Below are 22,637 nucleotides of genomic sequence, written 5' to 3' on the forward strand. Positions count from 1 at the left end.
AGTCTTAAGACATTTTTAATCAATGAGACATGAAGTAGCAGGATGCTTCTGGGGACAGTTTCCTCACCAATCAGAGACAAGAGAGGCAGAGATATTCACTTTCTTTCTTCTATGTTGTCTTATTTATATCTAAGTCTGGGACCACAGCAGCCATTGTATTACTAGCCTGAGGATGAAGTACAGGGGTTGAATTGAAGCTACATCTGCTGCACACAGCCACAGCAACATCAGATCCAAGCTGCATCTGCAACCTACACTGCAGCACGTGTCAGTGTCAGATCCTTAACCCACTGAGAGAGGCCCAGGATCAAACCCACATCCTCATGGATACTAGATGGGTTCTTAACCCACTGAGCCACAATGGGAATTCTAAAATACATTTTTAAATATCATTAACTAAATAAGGATTTTCATTTGGAATATGTTTATGTTCTCTGACAAATTTAAACTACCCACCTATAATTGACAGCAATAAATTATTTCAGGAAAAATAAGAGTTAATACAAATTAGAAGTGATTGCCTTCCCTAACCCTCAGTGTCCTTAATTTCTCTTGGCCTCCAGTTCAAATCTAACCAAGAGACTATTAACCAAAGTGCCATTGCAGTAGTACACTCACTCTTGTTAGTTGGCACCACTGCTTTAAAAACAAAATGAATATTTTACTTCACTGTGAGTGAGCCAATTTTTGCAAATCTTCATACTGCAGTTCAGTAGTCCAGTAATACACTTTAAAATATCCTGTATCTTTAAGGGTTTTGGATTCCTTCATTTCTTAAAATGCTAGATGAGAGCACAGTGCTTGTAAAGATAGAAAGTAACATGCAGAAGTTTGGAAAAGCAGCAGGTATGTGAGGCATGCAAAAATAATGAGGCAAGTATATTTGCTGATCTGAACTTCAATAGCAGGCTGTTCTCCTGGGAAAGTGTTTTTACAGACACTTCAATCATTTATGCTACTAGCCTTTGCTTTACTGGTGGGTGTTGAGGGTTTTGTCTCTTTTTTTCCTAAGTGGGTCAAGAGCACATATGTTTTAACCACAGAGAAAATATGTTAAGGTACTAAATAATAAGGCCTTGATTTAAAAATTATAGTATTCGCAAAAATGTAGTTTAAGACTTTAGTTATTCCCAGTGTGACCTCCTAAGCTTACTGGGTTCTCTGCATAAAACCATCTGCAGTCTCTACACTGTATGCAAATGATACCAACTACTATTGGAGAAACAACACTTAAAGCACATGATGTGTAAGGTAAGAGAAAAAGAAAAGTGCTTTTTCTCCTGAATGTTTAATCTCCATTCCTTCTTCATTTTTTTGTTCTCTCCCCAGCAGTAAATCTATGCTGTGTGGCGAGATGTGTCAACTCGTTCAGGCCACTGGAGTCCCATTTAATGTTCTCATGTCCTTATGTTTTCAACGACTCTCTTAACATCCCCTCACACTCCAGATTCCTGAGCAAATTTATTACCTTCCTCCCTGTGCTTACAAAATGTCCATTTCTTAGTATTCTAGGAAGTTTCAGAATAAAAATCTCCAAGGCTGAGATTTCTATGAGTTTATGGATTTGAAGAAATGACAAAAGTAAACATTTATTAGAAGTCTTAACCATTGAAAAAAGGAGAGAAGGCAGAGTGGAAGAAAAGGAAAAGCTTGGGTAATGGGTTTCTTGATAAAGTAACTGATCTTTTTGTCTAGTTATTACAGGTCTTGAAATTCCCAAATATTTAGGCTTTAGACAATTCTTTTTGGAAGAGCTTAGTGGGTCTTTTCTTTATAGAACTCAGAGACAAATTATTGTCTGCTTAGATGTTTGGTATATAAATGATTGCCAGGCAACTTATCAAATTTAGAAAAATATTTTCATGGAGTACTTTTAGTCCTAATAAATATTTTCACAGTTTTTTTTTTTTTAATTCTAGAAAGCTATAATATGTTCCTACTCTTTCATTAAGTACCTAAGCAAAGCTAGACTTATTGGTGAAATAAATGTAAACCTCTAAGTAATCCCTACATACCAGTTTGTTCACTTTTTTACTGTACTAACTTATAGATTTTCTTTAAAACCAAAAACATTCTTGTCATTCATGCTTGGCAGATGTTGTTAAGTTGAAGAATACACGTTAAGCGTTTAAAAAATATATCCACTCTATGATAAATTTATTTGTTCATAAATGTCAGCTAGGCTTTTAAGCCTGTAGAAAGAAGTACTTGTAAAACTTTAAATTTTTATAAACTTTTAACTTTAAACATAGTCTTGAGGAATACAAATTAAGCCTGCACCCTTTAAAAATGTACATTTTTTCTCTTCCCTCAGAGGTACTTCACCACAAGCATGCTATAAGTAACTCAAGTCATACGACCAGGCTATGTTTTACTACTTAGTTGTGTGACAAGGAGTTTAATCAGCCTGAAAAATGTTGACACCTCAAGATTTGTGTTAGAAAAGAACATAATGCCTGATCTTTGGAACTTGGAACTAAAAGCTCACACTTTTCATTTACTAGAAAATCGGATAACTATACACCAGTAGGAATAGATGGTGCAGAAAAATTCAAATTAAATATGAAAGATGCAAATTGTCAAGCATTAGACTGTGTGATTACCCTTGATTTAATGGAGCCCAATGTCTAGAGAAAGACCTCTAACTTGTCAGGTTCATAAAATGAACATTTTTCCTGCACCGTGTTGCTCTTTTCAAAGGTTTATTTCTAATATAATCCCAATTTCTGCAAGGAAGTATTGAAAACAAAGCCCACAGACTTACAAAATGCTTAACAGTGGAATACATTAACTGATGACAGTAAGTTGAAGGGTGTATGTAATAAATATTTTGAATTAAATTATTTCTTAAGACTTTTCTTAAAGTACAGTTTTCTAATCAAATATGACTTTTAAAATTATTAAGTTCTGCTGTGCTCAGACTAATACAACTGATTCATCACCCTATTCATTTACTTCTTTGTTTACTTAATAGTAATTGAATGGCTAGCACAGGTCAGACTCTTAGATTTTTCAAGGGCATTTGTTTCACTCTTTCATAGAAGTCATTATAGAATGCTAATTACTCTGAAGGTCAAATGAGCTTCTAAGACAATATTTTGATGTCCTATACCTCCAGAAGGAAAGACATGGACAAATCATAACAAATAGCATCAGACAGCGTGAGTTCAAATTTGAACACAGCCACCTAGTACTTGCCTGAACTTGACCACTTGAACACTCACTGTCTGTTTTTTCATCTGTGCAATGGAAGATATGATCATACCATCTTCATTGTGTTGTGGTAAGGATTACATGTGATAGATATAATGTGTTCAGCACAGTGCCAGATACATAGAAAAATGCCCAATAACTATTAGCTAATCTTAATAGTAGTCACAGTAGTAATTGACAGCAGCAGTAGAATTTGTACTTAGGCTAATACATTTTAATATATTCTTTTTATTTATTTATTTTTTGTCTTTTTTAGGGCTACACCCATGGCATATGGAATATGCCAGGTAGGGGTTGAATCACAGCTGCAGCTGCCAGCCTACACCACAGCCACAGCAACATGGGATCCAAGTGGTATCTGCAGCCTACACTACAACTCATGGCAACGCTGGCATCATTAACCCACTGAGCAAGGCCAGGGATCGAACTCACTGAGCAAGGCCGGGGATTGAACCTACATCCTCATGGATACTAATTGGGTTCATTACACTGAGCCACAACAAGAACTCCTAATATATTGTGTACATAGTTCACAGATATATGTTTATTGCACATATATAGCTTATATAAAATACCATGTAACTTATTATTTTATTCTTTCTGTCAGATTATTACCTCCCAAGTAAATTTATACATATGCATGTACATACATCAGCATATATGTGTGTACATAGATGTGTTCAGCTTTGTGTAACATGCATGTATATACATACACAGAGGGAGAGCGAGAGGAAAAAAGATGCTTAAGGGTAGCATCTAACATCTGCCTTATTCTAAGGTTCCTATTTTATTCTAAGAAATTCCACTATAGATACATAATCTCATTCCTTTTGATTGATGCTGAGTAACCTAATTTAACAAAATCTGAATTATCACACTCCTTTTAAAAATGTAACATTACTACCCTAATTAAAATTACAAGCAGTGCTACCTATGTATTATTCAGTAATTATAAATTAAAATTAAATATTTTAATATTTACAAATAGTAAATCTTCAACATAGATATAATTATCAGCAATAAACCACTGATTGTTCATATTACAGGCAAATGAATTGTTACTGTCATTATCACCATTATCAAGGAATGTTAAACACCTTTTTTGTCCTAAAGATTCTCTATAGAGATTTTCTATAAAATAGTAGAATATTAATATTATACACATCTATAGAATAATGAAAAGATTTTTATATAAGCAAGAGCAAATGGAATTACAACTACTAAAATTATTACAGGCATCATGGTCTTGGAGCCTGTGTTAATGAGGTTTGATTATGACAAGAATAGTGTAATATGTTCTACTTCCCCAAATAAAATTAATGCAAATAAACGATGTCCTGTCCATTTTTTTTTTACTTAAATAGGCTATTTTAGTTAGGTAACTTCCATTAAATTATAGAAATAAAGTCAATACATACATTATATGTTAATCAAGAAAAAAATATTATAACATGGCTTACAAGGTAAAGTGTGAACCATTTACATTTACAGTTCTTGGATACTTCTTTCATTTAAGCCAGTTTCTTAGAGAATCTATTGGGTGGCAGATACTATTTTCAATATTAAAGTTTTGGCAGTGAACCTGGTAAAGGCCCTACCTTCATGGATCTGCAGAGTCCATACAAGAGCCACACGACAAATGTCAGATTTCTTTCCTTACTAATAGCAGATAGTTATCGGCTTAAGTACTGCTTTTACTCATTTAAAAGTCCTTAACCTATTGAACTCAATAAACATTAGGCTGTAACTATGTGCTTAGCACTGTGTCAGGCACTTTCAGAATATAAGGTAAAGTAAAATAGTCTCTTCCTCCCTAAGTCTTCCAAACCAGAAAAAATAATAGCACTGTGACACAAAACAAAACAACCCCCAAAACAAAAACAACAATACAAGCAAACAGGATAATCCTAGCAATATCAGGTGATTAAATGGTAAGGAAAGAAACAGACAACCAATTAAATTGTGAGTGTGGGCAAAAGTGAGGAGGATGCCAGATCATATTCATGAGAAAAATCAAAACAGTTTCCTTCAGTTGAGTATTAAGAGAAACGGGATAAATGCAGGGAAAAGCAAAGCCTGAGCCATTTTCTCACAAGGTGAGAATCCACCCTTGCCTCTTCTTGGCTTCTGCCAATTGGCCATAAATATTTGGCATATCTTGATTCACTGTTGCATAACTCTGATCTCTGCCTCTGTCATCACGTGGTATTTTCCATGTGTGTGTGTCTGTCTGTCCTCACATGGTTGTCTTCTTATGAAGACATCAGTCACAGTGGATTAGGTCTACTCCACTCTAGCATATCTCATTTTAACTAATTATTTCTACAATGATCCTATTTCCATTCAAGGTCTCATTCTGAGGTCCTGGGAATCAGGACTTCAATACGGCATTTTTAAGGAGGGATATAATTAACCCGTAATAAGACCTAATATAAAAATTATCTACTCAGGCTAAAGTAAATTTAAAGAGACAAGAAATTCCAACTGTGTAAAATATATTGCTTGTGAGATGATGAATTTGTATAACACCTTTGGAAAAGTAATCAGACAGATTGTATTCAAATCGACTCTAAGATGTTTATAAACTTAGACCAAAGAAATAATCCTAAATATAGAAAAAGTATTCTATGCAGAGACTTTTATAAAATACTTACTGAAAATTGCAAAAAAAAAAAAAAAGAAAAAGGAAAAAGGCAAGAAGTTAAACAAAAAATAGAGAAATAACTAAATTTTAGTTCATCTAATTCATTCAAAAATTTGACAACAAAAATGAGACTTATGAAAGTTCATTACATGAAAACTATTTCTATTGATTGAAAATAAGCTTGAAAATAGGCTTAAAAATATGTACATTCTGTGTCATCAATATGTAACCAAATATAAATCAAAACAATATACATTCAAATATAATGAAAAGAAAATATACAAACATCTCATGGAGCTTTATATCAAAAAAAGCAACCCAATTAAAAATGGTCAGAAGATCTAAATAGACATTTCTCCAAAGAAGACAGAGATATGGCCAAAAAGCACATGAAAAGATGCTCGACACCACTAATTATTAGAGCAATGCAAATCAAAATTACAATGAGATATCACCTAATACCAGTCAGAATGGCCATCATCAAGAAGTCCACAACAATAAATGCTGGAGACGGTGTAGAAAAAAGGGAACCCACCTACACTGTTGGTGGGAATATAAGCTGCTGCAACCACTATGCATGTTCCTTAAAAAAACTAAATATTTAACAACGATATTATCTCACAATCCCACTCCTGGGCATATATTCAGATAAAAGCATAATTTGAAAAGGTACATGCACCCTAATGTTCACTGCAGCACTATTTACAATAGCCAAGACATGGAAGCAACCTAAATGTCCATAAGCAGAGGACTGAATAAAGAAGATGTGGTACATATATACAATGGACTATTACTTAGCCATTAAAAAGCATGAATTAATGCCAGTTGCAGCAACATGGATAGACCTAGAAATTATCATACTAAATGAAGTAAACCAGGGAAAGACAAATATCATATAACATCACTAATACGTGGAATCTAATAGAAGTGATACAAAAGAACTTACAAAACAGAAATAGACTCAAAGATTCTGAAACCAAACTTGTGTTTACCAAAGAGGAAACATGGGAGGGGAAGAGACAACATAGGGATTTGGGTTTATAAAATAGATGGGTAACAAGGATCTACGGCATAGCACAGGGAAATTCACTCAATACTGTGTTACTAACTATGGGAAAATAATCTGAAAAGGAAAGGACATATGTATAACGCATTTACTCTGCTGTAAGCTGAAATTAACACAACTTTGTAAGTCAATTATTTTCTAGTAAAATAAATAAATATACATATATATGAAAAAAATTCACCAAAATGTGAATATGGTTCAATTAGGAAATGAAAACTTAGGAATTCTTTAAATTTTTTCTACATTTTAATATTTTTCATATTTAATAATATCTATCACTTTTATTATGTACAAAATGTTTATTGATAAAATATTTTCCATAAACTTTTGTGAAATTATAAATAGCAAAATAAATGTTATAGCTCTTATTTGTGGTAATAAATATTAAACATTAAACTATATGCACAATTCCATTTCCAGATAAATACCCTAAAGGAATTATTCTACATGCATACAAGAAAACACGTACAGGGAGTTCCCATCATGGCTCTGTGGTTAACGAATCTGACTAGGAACCAAGAGGTTGCGGCTTCAGTCCCTGGCCTTGCTCGGTGGGTTAAGGATCCAGCGTTACCGCGAGCTGTGGTGTAGTTGCAGAAAAAATAGAGCAAGATAAGAGAAATTCAAAGTGATGAAATAGTGTTTGAAATGTTTCTAAATACAATCATGAGACATCCTTGAGGTGACATTTGAGCAAAGACTTCAAGGAATATCAGAGTTTATCATTTGGCTCTCATTGAGTCATGCTGTGTTAAGCACTCTCAAGTTACCATGGCTTACAAACACTTGTGTGTACTCCCCAGGTACATGGCATGACCTTTACGTGGCACTGTGTCAGGTTGTTTTAAATCCAGAAACAGATTACAGAAACAGCTTCTTTCTGGAGAAAGTCAGATAAAGAAAGACAACAAATGGAGGAAGCACAAAATACCCCTCAGTGTCATTCTTCCTGGAATGCCAAATCACTTCCTTTCACTTTTTATTGCCCAAAACATGTCACTTGGTGACACCTGATGCAATTGAGTAAGAATACTCATTTCACAGGAGTGTCAGGAGTAATTGGAAGCAATAACTATCTTGTTTCCCTCTCCTTCTCACATACAATACACTTGCCTCACCCACACAAAGGGAAATGACCTAATCAAACCATCATGCTCAAAGCCTAGGATCTTATGACCATCTTCAGATTAGGATCATATGGGGCTTTTCTTGATCCAAAAATCTAAGAACTGAAAAGTTATCTGTCCTACACACACCACATACAGTGGTGGAATATGGACAAGCTGACCATAAGACACATTCCCGTTGGAACTGGGTGGGAAGGGGAAACAGACATCATCACTGATCTGTAGCAATACTGAAATCTCACCAGGGAGAAATCACAAAGGGCCCCTACCCTGGAGGAAGAGAATGTTCATCAATGAGGCCCTGCTCTCTTCCCTTGAAGTAAACCCTAGTCCATTGTTCTTTTGGTATCTATCTCTCCCTCTGGAAGATCTTTCCTTTCCTATTTTCCTCCTAAATCTCATCTGAAGAGGACACTGGAGAAAATAGTGTTCTTGAGGACCACATAGCTTTCTCCTCCAGAGGCCCAAAGCTAACGCTCAAGGAGTCACAGCGCATTTTAAGTCCAGACTAGGTACTCTTCTGGCAGTATTATTCTTTCAAAAGCATAGCGTGCTTTTCTTCTGTTACCCAATTCATACGTTAGCAGCTTACAAATTACTCTTCTTTTTCCAGACTTAATTATAGGTAACTGAAACTTACCAAACCTTATTGGGAAAGCCATTCCTTCATTCTTTTTTCTTTGAGCCATTTCGTCTAACTTAAAGTTTTCACTAAGTACTACCTTAATCAATTTGGAGACTTGAACATAGGATTTTATGGCCATGATTTTAATTTTGTACTTTCAGAGGAAACTGAGTTTAAATTAGCTTTTGTTTTCAGAGGCTATCTCAGTTTTGTTTTTTATCTGTTGGAAATGAGAAACAGTGCCAGTATCCATACCTGGAATCTTTGGGAATTTCTGAGCTTTCTGTATTCCTATTCATTTTGGCTTACATGGTAGCCAATTCTTTTCTGATTTAATGTCTTACGGTGCCTGGTCAAAACAGCCAATATCAACCAACGTTTCTCTGGCACTATTCCCTTTCTTATTCACCACTGCATAACATTGTAATCGTTTGTTGAGACTTGAAGAGCAGTTCCCTGGATACCCACTATCAACAAGGAAAGTTAATGCCATGGGTTACTGCGTCTGTTTAATCTGAATCCCAATTTGGCACTAATTTCTATATTTACTTTCATTAAGTATGATAAAATAACAAAAATCCCAATTTTCAGGAGCTTCAAAACAAATATTTATTTCTCTCCTGAGTTACAAGAATCTCATGGGTCAGTTATGTCTCTGCTTTCTGTTGCTCACACAGGGTCTACGCTAAAGGAGCAGCCCCCATCTGGATCATGCATACGGCAGAGCAGAGGGAAAAGATTCTACGATTGCTTTTAAATCTTCTACTTGGGAGAGGCATATATCATTCTGTTCATTTCATTAGCCAAAGAAAGTCATACATCAAAATGGGGCAGCAGAATACTTTCTTCTTAAAGTAGCGAATGTTTGGCAACCAAAATAACCTGCCACAGGGAGAGAGCAATGCAGACCTCTGGTGCAAGAAAATTTCAGGTACACTCAACAGCTAGTGCAAAAAGTAGGAATATGACTGGCACGTCCACAGAATAGCAAGGAGGCCAGTGTGAATGAAGAAAAGCCTATAAGCTGGAAAGTTGTCAAGTGCAGAGGGAGAAGAAGAAACAAAATTTTGTAGAGTTTTATAGCCTATTGTAATGATTGTCTTTTAGAGTAAAGGAAGAGTTTTGAGCTAAGAAGTAATAGGATTGAACTTTTAAAAGAATCACTGTAGCTGCTATGTCTGGATGAGATGGACAAATGGTGTTAGCAGGGAGAGAAGTTAGCTGGATATTGCTATCAAAGTGAAAAAGTAAGGCCCGAGACCAGGCTAATAGACATAGAGGTACAGAGATCTGGTCAGATGGGTATTAAAGCGGAGCCACAAGGTCTCTGAGTGGGTTTGATATGGGATGTGAGAGAAATAAAATAAAAGATAAAATCAAAGATAGATTCAAGATATAACTTGCAACTGGAAGGAAGCTGTCATTAACTGAGATGGGGAAGCTTGTGGATACAGCAGATTTACAGAGAAAATTAGGACTGCTGCTTAGCATACAAGTTTGAGATAGCACCAAGAGATCCATATGTCGATGTCAAGTCTGGGGGAAAGAAGGAGGAATTTTTAAAAATAAGAGTCCAGGAATTCCTGTCATGGCAGAGTGGTTAGCGAATCTGACTAGGAACCATGAGGTTGCAGGTTCAATCCCTGACCTTGCTCAATGGGTTAACGATCCGGCCTTGCCCTGACCTGCGGTGTAGGTGGAAGACACCGCTCGGATCCCACATTGCTGTGGCTGTGGTGTGGGCCGGCAGTAACAGCTCCAATTAGACCCCTAGCCTGGGAACCTCCATATGCCAAGGGAGCAGCCCTAGAAAAGGCAAAAAGACAAAAAATAAATAAATAAATAAATAAAAATAATAAAAATAAGAGTTCATGCGTTCATAATTTTACATAAAACCATTAGGTCGAATAAAATCACCAAATTTGTGAGTTTAATTAGAAAAGATGATAAGGTAACTCCAATTTTAAGAGATCCAAGAGAAGAAAATGAACCAGGAAGCAAGATTTACAGTAAGAAAACTAACAGTGTGTGAGATGCTGAAAACTATGAAATTAATGTGTTCAAGGAGGCAGGTGTGATCAAATGTATCAAATGATGCTGCTAGATTACCTAAAAAGAGACTGAAATTTGCCCACTGGCTTAGCAATTTAGAAGTTATTGTGGCCTTGAAAAGAACAGTTATTTGAAGTGATAGGGGCAAAAACCTAAAAGGAGCAATTTTAAGAAGGAACAAAAGACAAGAATGGGGACACTGAGTATAGATAATATATCTGGGAGAGAACGAAATGGGCCTGAGAAAAGTTTCATAGTAGATTCAACTTCATATAAGATGGCTTATTCTTTTATAAAAATGGACAGTAATGATATTCTAACATTTGTTAATTTCCAGGAAAATGACAAATAGGTGTTTTATAGCATGTTTTGTACTTTTAATTAAAAATTTTAAAAGGTAGAACAAAAATGAGTCCTTTAGAAAAGACTTAAGAAATTCAAACTATAGGAATTTAATGACAGCTTGGAAAACTACGTGAAGAAAGGAAAGCTATTCTAATTCAACAAAGACTGATTTATTATGATTACCTGTTTTACTAGCAAAAAATCTGTAGGGGTTATTTATAGATATGGTGGAAATCCAAGTCCTGGGGTAAGGTGAAGGATGGGTTGTGATTTGTAAAGGTGAGAGGCAGAGAGAAACCAGACAAGACAGATGACATGCATGTACTTCATGAAGTCTGTTGTTGAAGAATTTTAGCAAAATAAGTCAACTTATCTATGAGTGTCAGGGAGATGAGATATAAAGTCAGAAACTAAAGGGAGAGTCATGAACTGAGTCAAAAGCAGAAGGTAATTCTGGGCTGTGTGGGAGGAGAAAGAGGAATATTAGGTAGAGAAAATGTATATGTGAATTTGGACAGATGAACTGTTCTAGACAGCTAACATATCCCTGAAGAAGCTAACCTTGCACCCCCACTTCATAAAGAAAATTAAACTGCCTATGGAAAACAGTGACCCTAAATTTTTCTCTGAGTTTGGTCAGACAGCTTCTGGACATTTTCAAATAGGATTATTTATCTATAAAGAACAAGCTACGGATATGGACTTGAAATAAGCTACTTTATGGCAGTTACTTTGTTCTCTTATATCCCCCTTAACCTATGCCCAGAAAGTAGAAGGGGTTCAATATAAATTATTCAGTGAACATTGATGTTCATATAGTCAATGGATTAACTTTGTAAACAAATGACTTCAGACAGGTATATAACATGTTGGTGAATTAAATCATATTTAAAGCCCAACAGAAAAAAAAAACTGTTTTTCCAAGAACTCTATTGAGGTAATTTTTAAGGAAAATATATTTATGAAATAAAATTATACCCATTAAGCAAGACTGTGAGTGTGTGGGAATTATTTAGATTGCAGATATAATATAATGCTTAAAAATTTAAAGTATTAAATATTTATCTGAAAAGAAGAAAAAGTATAATAAACATGCCTTTGAGTTTCTTCAAAAGTTAGATGTAATCAGTCAGAAACAGAATATAACAAAAATTAACACTATATTGATACTTATTTTAATCACACAACAAAACTGCTTAATACAACTGATTTCTCATTCCAATGCATCATCTTAGAATCAGGTCTAGTATATTAAATCAAGAGTTAATTGGAAAACATTGTTAAAGTTAAATATAACAGGTTTTGCTGATATCAAAGCAGCTTTTTTTTTAATAAACCCAAAGGTTACATTATATTTAAATATTTCTCCCTGAATATTTTGGAGTATTACTATGCAAAGATCAGCCTTTTAAGAGTTTTAAACAGCCACCAAGTATGATCTCATTTTACATGATATTTCTGAAGAACTCTTAAAAGTAAATAAGATGAGCAAACCCTTTAATTTGACATTTCTTGAATTTAAATATTCATAAGGTGATTGATATTTAAACATCATCTACTGAAGAGCTCAATTTAAATGAACCAATCAATGTGTCAAATTCAGATGTATTACTTTGGGATAATGAGGGAATAGTAAAAGGAGAAAGCTTGTTTGTTTTTATCAGAAAATGTTTTTTTAAAGATATTAGTTCAATCTATGAAACCTGATTTTAAAAGATGGATCAAATTTTCTGTAACTAAAAATACTATTGTCCTCTGTATTACAATATTTGTTGCACATTATTTACTATGTTTTAATTGAAATACCCTTGCTATAAAAATTAAGTAGCTATTTTAAAAGAAAAGTGAATTATAGGAAACAAAAAAAAAGTACTGACCTTGCACATGAACTATATATAACTTGCCCTTCATAAAAAAGTATATATGGGAACTGAGGAGAATGTATATTTGTTTTAAAAGCAGAAAAATCCATGTAAGGACAGGAGTTAGAATATGAAATATAACTCAAAAAGATATATTTTTATAACCAGTTGCAAAATGATTCAGTATTCAAGACCCTGTTGAACTTTCAAAAATGATAAGGATCTGTTTTTAACTCAAAAGTCAGATACCTTGGATAATATTTTGTAGCAACTAAGAAAACTCAATCTCTGCCTTTAACTAAAAATAAAGTATTTCACATATTTTTGTTGAATTAGAGAAAGTATTTCAAAGCTCAATGTTTTATTTCAAATAGGATAGACAGAGAATTTTTTAAATCAATAGGAATAGGATGAATTTTCCAATACAAAAGGTGCTGAAATATTCGGTTTTTAAGGGTAAAAAAACGCCTTTCCTGTAAATGTGAAATGCTAAAAAGTAAGATTTAATCACTGAAAGAATAGATTCTATATTTGTTTGTTTAGAAGAAAAGAAAAATGTACCTGAACATAAAAGCAAAGGAAGTTATACTATAAGAGATGGTTTTTTAATACCTAGGAAATGTAAAATATTTCACTATCAGAAACATAGGGGGGAAAAAAAGACAATCATCATCCATAAAAAAAATTAAAAAAATAAAAAAACCTGCAACCTTTAGGACAGAGATCCAATATTATTACTATTTTAAAGTAAGTTCTCACAAATCAATAAGAAAAAGCAAATAGCTTGAGAGGAAACTATTCCTAAACAAAACAGATGATTTGATTAGCGGTATAAAAGGCTGCCTAGTCAGTAGTGGTGAAAATACACAACCTCAGCAAGAACAAGAAGGAAAAGATTAAATCACAATCGGGGCCCCTGCCGGACCACTTGCAGTTTAACGCTTCCCTACAGGACTCGATTTTTGCGCCCTTAAAATTGGTAACCCGCTTCAGTTTGGCTAGAACAGTCCTGGTGTCAGAAGAGACAGATTAGGGAGACCTGTGAGCCCCCAGGAACAATGACCAAGCAGGTGAGGGTACCTGTGGAGCCTTGAGCTCGCTATCTCGCGGCCTCTGGAACACCATCTAGTCCCTCTGGGATCTGGAGCTCAGCTCCACCGCTTTCCCGCTTTCCCGCCTGAACTTCAATAACTTATTCAAGGTTTCTGTTTCCGGGATCCGTCCGGAAACCAGCGGGAGTCCCACCGGGACAAGGGTCCGACCGGTCCGACCTAGAAACCAGACTGGGTCCCATGTGAGACCCAGGGGAACACCGATTTGTTTTAAGGCTGAACAAGTAGGTGTCAAAAAACATACCCCGCCCTCTGAGGATAGCTCGCAGAAAGATAAGTTTATTGCAAAGGTTCTGACCGCATGGCGGCAAACTTAAGGCTATGGAAGTAACGTGTTCTGAGTTGCTCACAGACTCCGAGTTTTTAATGGGATGCGCGGAGAAGTTATTTTTTTCAGGCGAGTGGAGGCCTCGTGATCTTCTATATCTGGTGGAGAATAGCTGGGTCAGGGGAAAAAAAGTCCAGAGATAGTATAAAGAGAATTGGCATTTGGGGATCAGCAGGCATCCTCTGCCGATTTCTAAGAAGAATTGCAAATTGCTACAACTTAGGTAAATTTTGTTTTGCAAATACTCCTGCATAGGCCAACTCCATTTTGTCCCCAACGTAAGTGACTCCGTTTTTAGTTTTGGTTCTACAGAGGTTAACTTTACCTGACATAATATGAATTACACAGGCCACAGTGGAGATCTTGTAACCATCTTAGATACGCTGATCCATTTATGAGATGCCCTAGTGGAAAAGAGGTGTCAGCCAGGCACCCACACTAAAGGATAAAAGGAAAATTAATTTTCCTCCTCTATAGTTTCTGGTCACCAGAATGAGACCCACTGGGACACCCCACTGACTCTGGAGCCCACAGATGGCGTCCTGGCAAAGCTGACAGAAGCCAGCAAAAGGTAAGATTTCTTACCAAAGTCAGCTCAGATCTTTAGCTGTTGTGTCTGGTCAAGAGAAGATAATTTTTTTTCTTTCCACACTAAGATTGACAGAAAGAAAATGTTGGTTACCCATGCTTTCTTTCCCAGGGATAGCTAATCCCTTCTTGTTTGTCTCATTTTTGTCCTATAACTTGACATGCCACTGTGTGGGGGCCCTCAAAATATGCCTGGACAGAAATGTGGGTTGCCCCCCTTTTAACAGCTGTGGTCCTACTAACTGCTGCCAGCTTGAAAGTGAATTGTCTTTCTTTTGGTTGTCTTCAGGAATGGCTCTTAATCCTGCAAGAATAGTATTTTTGTGCCCTGTTGGGGACCTCTCTTGTGGGGGGGGGGGGTTGTTCAGTACTGCAAGGAATATTTACTGTTTGTCCTGGCTGCAACTCGATAAGGTATTCAAAAGGATTTCTGTAGAGTTCCAGTTGTGTTCCATTGGAAAAGAATCTGACTAGGATCCATGGGGATGTGGGTTTGATCCCTGGCCTTGCTCAGTGAATCTGGTGTTGCCCTGAGCTGTGGTGTAGGGTGCAGACGTGGCTCAGTGGCCGGTGGCTTCAGCTCTGATTCGAACCCTAGCCTGGGAACCTCCACATGCCTTGGGTGTGGCCCTTAAAAGCAAAAAACAAACAAACCAAATGATTTTTGTATCTGTATGATCAAAAGTTGGAAGCTGGTGTTCAGAACCTGATAGGAACCATTTTTTTGGCCTTCTCCCATAAGCTAAAATGAAACCACGTACCCGAAAGGAAAGAAAAACATTCTGAAGCCATCTTAGAAGGATTTACTAAAACACTCTGAACACATGCATTTTAGTCTAAATCTAAAACATAGGGATCTTTTGATTTCCATCTTAGTTGAAGTTATTCTCCCTGAAGGAGGAGTTTGTACCACAACAAATACCACCTGTACCTAAATCAGCAACACCTCTGGTATTGTAGCAAATACAAAAATTAACGAGCTTCTTGACTAAAACAATTTGATGTCTCAGTAGGTACATTTTTTAATTTATTTGACAACTGGTTTGGTTCTTTAAAAAAAAAAAAAAAAATGAGGAGTTCCCACAGTGGTGCTGTGGGCTAATGACCTGGCTTGTCTCTGGAGGCACTGGTTCCATTCCTGGCCCAGTGCAGTGGCTTAAAGAATGTGGCGTTGCCGCAGCTGTGACACATACTGAAGATGTGGCTCAGATTCCATCCCTGACCTGAGAACTGCGGGTGTGTCCTAAAAAGCAAAAACAAATAAACAAAAAGAATCACAATTATAAGGGTCAAATCGGAGCTGCAGCCACCGGCCTAAGCCACAGCCACAGCAATGTAGGATCCCAGCCGTGTCTGCAACCTACGCCACAGCTCACGGCAACGCCAGATCCTTAACCCACTGAGCAAGGCCAGGGATCGAACCTGAAACCTTATGGTTCCTAGTCAGATTCAGTAACCACTGCACCACAACAGGAACTCCATCTTTTAACATAGTCTTATATCCAATGTTGGTGAGTTTGTAATACTTATCAGAGGCTTAAAAGAATATATTTTGATCCAGAAGTGAATACCACTATGCAAACTTTGTCTAAACGTTAGAAACTTGGTCCAAGATAAAAATAAAATATACACATAAAATGTCTACACAAGAATTTCTCCTGGGGAATTATATAGGCAGAACTGGAAACTAATTCAATGTATAAAAAAGGTAACTAATTAAATCTTCACATATTTATGAACTAGACTGCTAGCATTGGAAGTCACGTTTCATAAAAATATTTAATGACTCAGGAAGTGTCATGTTACTGATGAATTTTTAAACATAAAAATAATGTTATATTAGGATAAATATGTAAAATATGTCTTATATAAGTAAATCGATGTTTATGTGTACATTCACAGGATAGGAGGGAGATATTACTAACAAACTTTTCCAGATTATTGTATTATTCTCCTGATCTTTGATTTGATTTAGACAATTTTGGGAGACTACTTTGCTTGGAACCTTGGTTTAAAAATGAGACTTTTCAGAGTTCCCGTTGTGGCGCAGTGGTTAATGAATTCGACTAGGAACCATGAGGTTTCAGGTTCGATCCCTTGCCTTGCTCAATGGGTTAAGGATCTGGCGTTCCCCTGAGCTGTGGTGTAGGTCACAGACGCGGCTCGGATCCTGCGTTGCTGTGGCTCTGGCATAGGCCTGTGGCTACAGCTCCGATTAGACCCCTAGCCTGAGAGCTCCATGTGCCACGGGAGCAGCCCTAGAAAAGGCAAAAAGACAATAATAAAGCAAGACTTTTCAAAAACTGACTTCATTTTACCCTAGATGTAAGGCATTAGGTTCTACTTTGTAACCGATGGGGGTAATTTGTATGCATGTTGAAGTCTGAGACGCTCTTCTCTAAAACATAAAGAAGAAGTGAAAATATATATTACTCTCGTAATGACTTTTTCCAGTAACAGAATCATTTCAAAAAATTTAAAGTTTAAGATTAATTTACATGTTGGAGTGCTAATTGGTATAATCCTTTTGACAACTTGCAATAGTATCAAAAATCTTGGAATGGTTATGCTTTCAGACCTAATAACTACACTTCTGAAAATGTATCCTAGCAAAAGAATCCAATGACATGGTAAAAGCTTTATGTGCAAAGATGTTCATGGTAACTCTATTTAAAATAACCAAAAATTAGAAACTAAATGCTCCACAATAGAAAAATAAATTCTGGTAATCTACTAGGTAGAGTTTTAGTCAACAACCAAAATTATGTTTTAAATTTTTTATATTTTAAATCCTTCTTTATCCATTTTAATAATGTAACTATTAATTACCTTTAGTATCTAATATGATTGTTTCAATTACTTTCTTTTTTAACATATCTCTGGTAATTCTTTTCTCATTCCTTATTTTCAACAAATCTGTGTCATTTTGTTTTAGATGTGCTTTTTGGTGAACAGTTAAATTTTTATTTTTATTTATCCAATCTGAAATGTCTTTTGATAGGTAAACTTAACCTATGGGTCTGAAAGCATTTTCTGAAAAAAAAAAAAAAATTCTTAGGTCTCTACCATTACAAAATAGGCCATAGACTTGCCAATATCTGGGTTAAAATTTAATGCTTTCAAATTAAATAATTCTAACATTTATACAGAAGTTTCCACATGCTAGACATTGTCCTAAGAAACTTACATATGACAATTTAATAATCTATAGTAAGAGCTATTATTATCTCCATTATACAGAAACTGAGGGACAGAGACTTGCCCAAGGCTACACAAGTAATGATGGAACTGGAATTTGATCCCAGGCCATCTGGCTCTAGAATATACAGCCTTGATCAATTCAGTATATTTCAATTTATTGATTAAAGACTGAAACATTTTTTACCATCTCCCTACCATCTTATTTCGCATTTTCTTTTACAAGTGATTTGTTTTGTATTGCTGCTATAACACATTGCCACAAACTTAGTGGCTTAAAACACAAATTTATTATCTCACAGTTCTTTAATTCAGAAATCTGGGGGTTTAGCTGTACCATCTTCAGATCTTACAAGGCTGACATCAAGGGTTGATAGGGTTACATACCTTTCTGGGGGCTCTAAGGATAAATTCACTTGCAAGTTGAAACAGGTTGCTGGCAGAATTCAGTGCCCTGTAGGTAGAGGACAATGGTGCCCTTTACCTTGTGGGCTGCCAGCCAGTTGTGCTCAGCTTCTGGAAGCTGCCCACACTCCCTGGTCATGTTTCCTCCATCTTCAAAGCAAACAATGTACAGCTGAGTCTTTTTCATGTGTCAGCTGTCTCTTCTGCTCCCCTTTCTGAAACTTCCAGCTCCCTTCTGGCCTCCTCTGCAGCTTTTAAGGGCTCAAGTGATTATGCTGGCTCCACCTAGATAATCTAGAATAATCTTTATATTTTAAGGTCAGTTGATTAGTGATCTTAGTATCATCTGAAACTCCCTTCACAGCAGTATGTGGATTAGTGTGATTAGATAACTAGCAAACAGAAAACTTGGGGGCATATCTTAGATTTACATTACCATGCTTTTTTTCTTTTTTTCATTTTTCTTTATATTCTCTCTCTGAATTTCCAATGTGGTAATGCAGTCTTTTAAAATATTTGTTTTGGGAGTTCCCGCCGTGGCTCAATGGTTAACGAATCTGACTAGGAACCATAAGGTTGTAGGTTTGATCCCTGGCTCCGCTCAGTCGGTTAAGGATCCAGCGTTGCTGTGGCTGTGGGGTAGGCCAGCAGGTACAGCTCCGATTAGACCCCTAGCCTGGGAACCTCCATATGCCGCAGGTGCAGCCCTAGAAAAGCCAAAAAAAAAATTATTTTGCCTTTGGTATAAATTAATTTTCCTAGCAAGAAAGCTACAGAAAACTTATTTCATCTCCATTTGTGCTGCTTATCTTAATAAGTCCTCTCCCATCAGATCTTTAACTGCAGTTTGTAAACATATATTTTCGTTTCCCATAGGTTGTTAAGATTTGAGGGAAATTTTTTAAGTTTATTTTGCTTACCTAGTCAGACCGTTATACTAAATTTCCTTTTAATTGAACACACTATACAGTAACATTTTAAATAGGCAACACTATTTACTTATGTTCATACTGCCTTCCCATAACCATCTTTGCATATTATTTTGCAGTTCCCCATGTTTATATTCTGCATAACAGTAATCACAGTTATATAGTAGTTTCTTTTTTCAACTTCAAAACTGTAAATATAACCAATTATTTCATTCTTTTGTGAACTTTTCATTGCCCAGGGAAGGTGCATGAGAAGATGGTATACAACCTTCAGAGCATGGTCTAAAGAGTTCCCCTGACCTGAATCCTGTCAACTTATCCTCCCCAAATATCACTTCTACTCATTTGACCCTCATACATTATATTTCAGCATAATGCAAAATTTGCAATTCTCACCTTTGTACACACGTTGCCATTCCGACTTCATTTTCTGCTGCTAACTCCTATTTGCCTTTCAAGACTAAGCTAATGTGTCACCTCCCTTCAGGAAATTTTCCTAGTCTAGGTTAAGTGACTCTCTTATGTGTGCCCAAAAAATTCTTTGCAGACTTTAATCGGGGCATTTTTCATGTTCAATTACAATCATCTGATTATTTCTACAGCTTTAAAGTCCTCATAAGCAGAGCCCATGCCTACCAGTCTTTTTACTCAGGATGAGTTAGGGTTGGCTTCAGTTAACAAACAACTCTCAAATATTAGTGGATTAAGACAACACAGGTGTATTTCATTTTCACACTACATGTGCATCATGGAGCAGCTTGAGGCTCTGTTCTGTGCATTTTTAACTGGCAAAGCTGCCATCATCTCTAAGATCACTAGCGGCCATAGCAGAGGAAAAGAGAGCATGGTGAAGTATACAGTGACTCCTAAAACATCTCCCGGAAGTGACACATTATGTCTGCTCACCTTCATTGCCAAAGAGAGCACATGACCATCCCTGTCCTCAAGAGGAAAGGGAGTTGAATCCTATAGGTGCCAGGAAGGAGTTATAAATGCTTGCAGAATAGCACTAACTAAAAAGTCAGCAGCCACAAGCAATCTCTAAGTGGGTGGATTGATTTCCTGGCAGGGCCATAGCAAAATACCGTAGATTGGGTGGCTTAAACAAAAATTTCTGTCTCACAATTCTATAGCCTAAAAGTCCAAAATAAAGGTGCCATTAGGACTATTTCCCTTCAGAGGGCTGTTAGGGAATCATCTGTTCCAGGCCTCTTTCCTCAGCTTGAGGATGGCCGTCTTCTCCCTGTGACTCTTCACATCATCTTCTATTCGCGTCAAATGTTTCTCTTTTATAAGGACACCGGTCATATTGGATTAGGGCCTACACTAGTTCATTTTAACCTCATTTTAACTTGATTATCTCTATAAAGATCATATCTGCAAATAATGTCACTTTCTGACATACTGGAGGCTAGACTTCAACATGTGAATTTGAGGGGGACACAATTCAGTCCTTAACAGCATGTTAAAATAATGTCACTAGCATATAGTAACATCTTTCTTGAATTAGTGACTAAATCATGCCTGTTCTCCTGTCTCTAATATCTTATATAACTGTGAAGTTAATGGATAAGATTTAATGGATATTTACTTTTCTAGGCAGAGTAAAACTATATTTAGTGTTTCCTACCATTATAGGAAAACCACAATTGACACTTTCCTTTTTTTTTTTTTTTTTTTTTTTTTTTTTTTTTTTTTTTTTTTTTTTTTTGCTTTTTAGGGCCGCACTTGCGGCGTATGGAGGTTCCCAGGCTAGGGGTCCAATTGAACTGTAGCCACTGGTCTACACCACAGCCATAGCAATGCCAGATCCTTAACCCACTGAGCGAGGGCAGGGATCGAACCTGCAACCTCATGGTCCCTAGTCGGATTCGTTTTCGCGGTGCCATGACAGGAACTCCTGTTTTTTTTTTTTTTTTTTTTTCCTAGTTGATATTTTCTTAGGCTAAGTTCCCTACAATGTAATAACTTGGTATAAATTAATTTATAAATTAAGATTTTAATATACATTGCCAACATGCTTTCTGGAAAAAAGGTCTACTAATTACTACTGTTGTTGGCAGTGATTAACAGAGTAATTGTGGCCAAAGTTGTATTGCCATCATTAGTCATATTTCTATTTACAAAATAATATCTTAAATTTGCTTTTAAATGGATTTTATTACTACCTAGATGACATTTTCCCATGTCTAGGTAAACATATATACTCTTCAACTAATTTGTGACTCCTTCACCATATTATACGATTCTATGCAACATTTTTTGCCCATCAACTACTAAGACAGAACAGTGTAGGCACACTCAGAGTGGTTAGGAAAATAGCCAGAATACACAGGAACGAATGCTAACTCCACCACCTAATGTCAGTGAAGCCAAGAGTAAGTTTCTGTGCTTCCTTCCTATGCTTAGTTTCCTCATTTATAGAATAGAAATCATGATATTCCCCACCTCATTGGTTTCCTTTGAAGACTGAGTTAATGCATATTAAGTATTTAATCAAAGCTTGTAAGATGGTAAGCACTCAGTAAATGTAGATTTTTATTAAAATTCTTGTTATTTTGTAGTTTGGGTATTAATAGATTTTCACATATTTAATCTTTTCAGGGTCAAAATTAAATGTTTTTTCTCTTCCAGTTGTTTCTGGTTTTGAATATTTTAAAAAATCAAATTTATCACGGTATAATATATATACAATTAATATATATACAATACATAGCCTCAATTTTAATTGTATATTGTGGTGGGTTTTGAAATTGTATGTACTCACATAATCAACATCAGCATAGTGAAAGATACCATCATTTCTAAAACATTCTCTTGTGCTCTTTAGCAAACAATCAATACCCTCATGCCTGGCCTCAGGCAACAACCAGTGTGCTGTATACCACCCTCCTTCCCAAAACTCTGTCTTGCAACTTACAGTGGCCACAGGCTCCCTGTGCTCTGATCACCATCTCCTCCATTCCAAGAATCCACTGAATTTTGGAATTCCTCCCCCTCATCCCGCAGTATGCAGAAGTCGCCATATAATAGGACACACCTCATTTGTTTCCCTCTTTCAAGAATAGTCCCGAAATTAGTAGTTGCATGTATTTTGTTCCATTTTCTAGTTTTGAGCAACAACAAGTCCGTTAAACCATCAC

General features: G+C 36.1%; 1 long non-coding RNA gene across 4 annotated transcripts in view; it reads right to left on the reverse strand.

The window, feature by feature from the left end:
- The window catches only part of LOC146400371 (uncharacterized), a 276,614-nt gene extending 262,482 nt beyond the window's left edge, over positions 1-14,132 (reverse strand). For all 4 annotated transcript variants that reach the window (XR_014813719.1, XR_014813721.1, XR_014813722.1 and 1 more), the window contains exon 1: positions 14,015-14,132. This is a non-coding gene — a long non-coding RNA (uncharacterized LOC146400371). The remainder of the gene's footprint in view (positions 1-14,014) is intronic.
- Positions 14,133-22,637: the final 8,505 nt, after the last annotated feature.

The sequence above is a fragment of the Sus scrofa genome, chromosome 8 (assembly GCF_054392235.1).
Source record: "Sus scrofa isolate SSC_HxYL_T2T_F1_AM1 chromosome 8, Sscrofa_HxYL_maternal_Yorkshire_Landrace_v2.0, whole genome shotgun sequence".
Lineage (NCBI taxonomy): Eukaryota > Metazoa > Chordata > Mammalia > Artiodactyla > Suidae > Sus > Sus scrofa.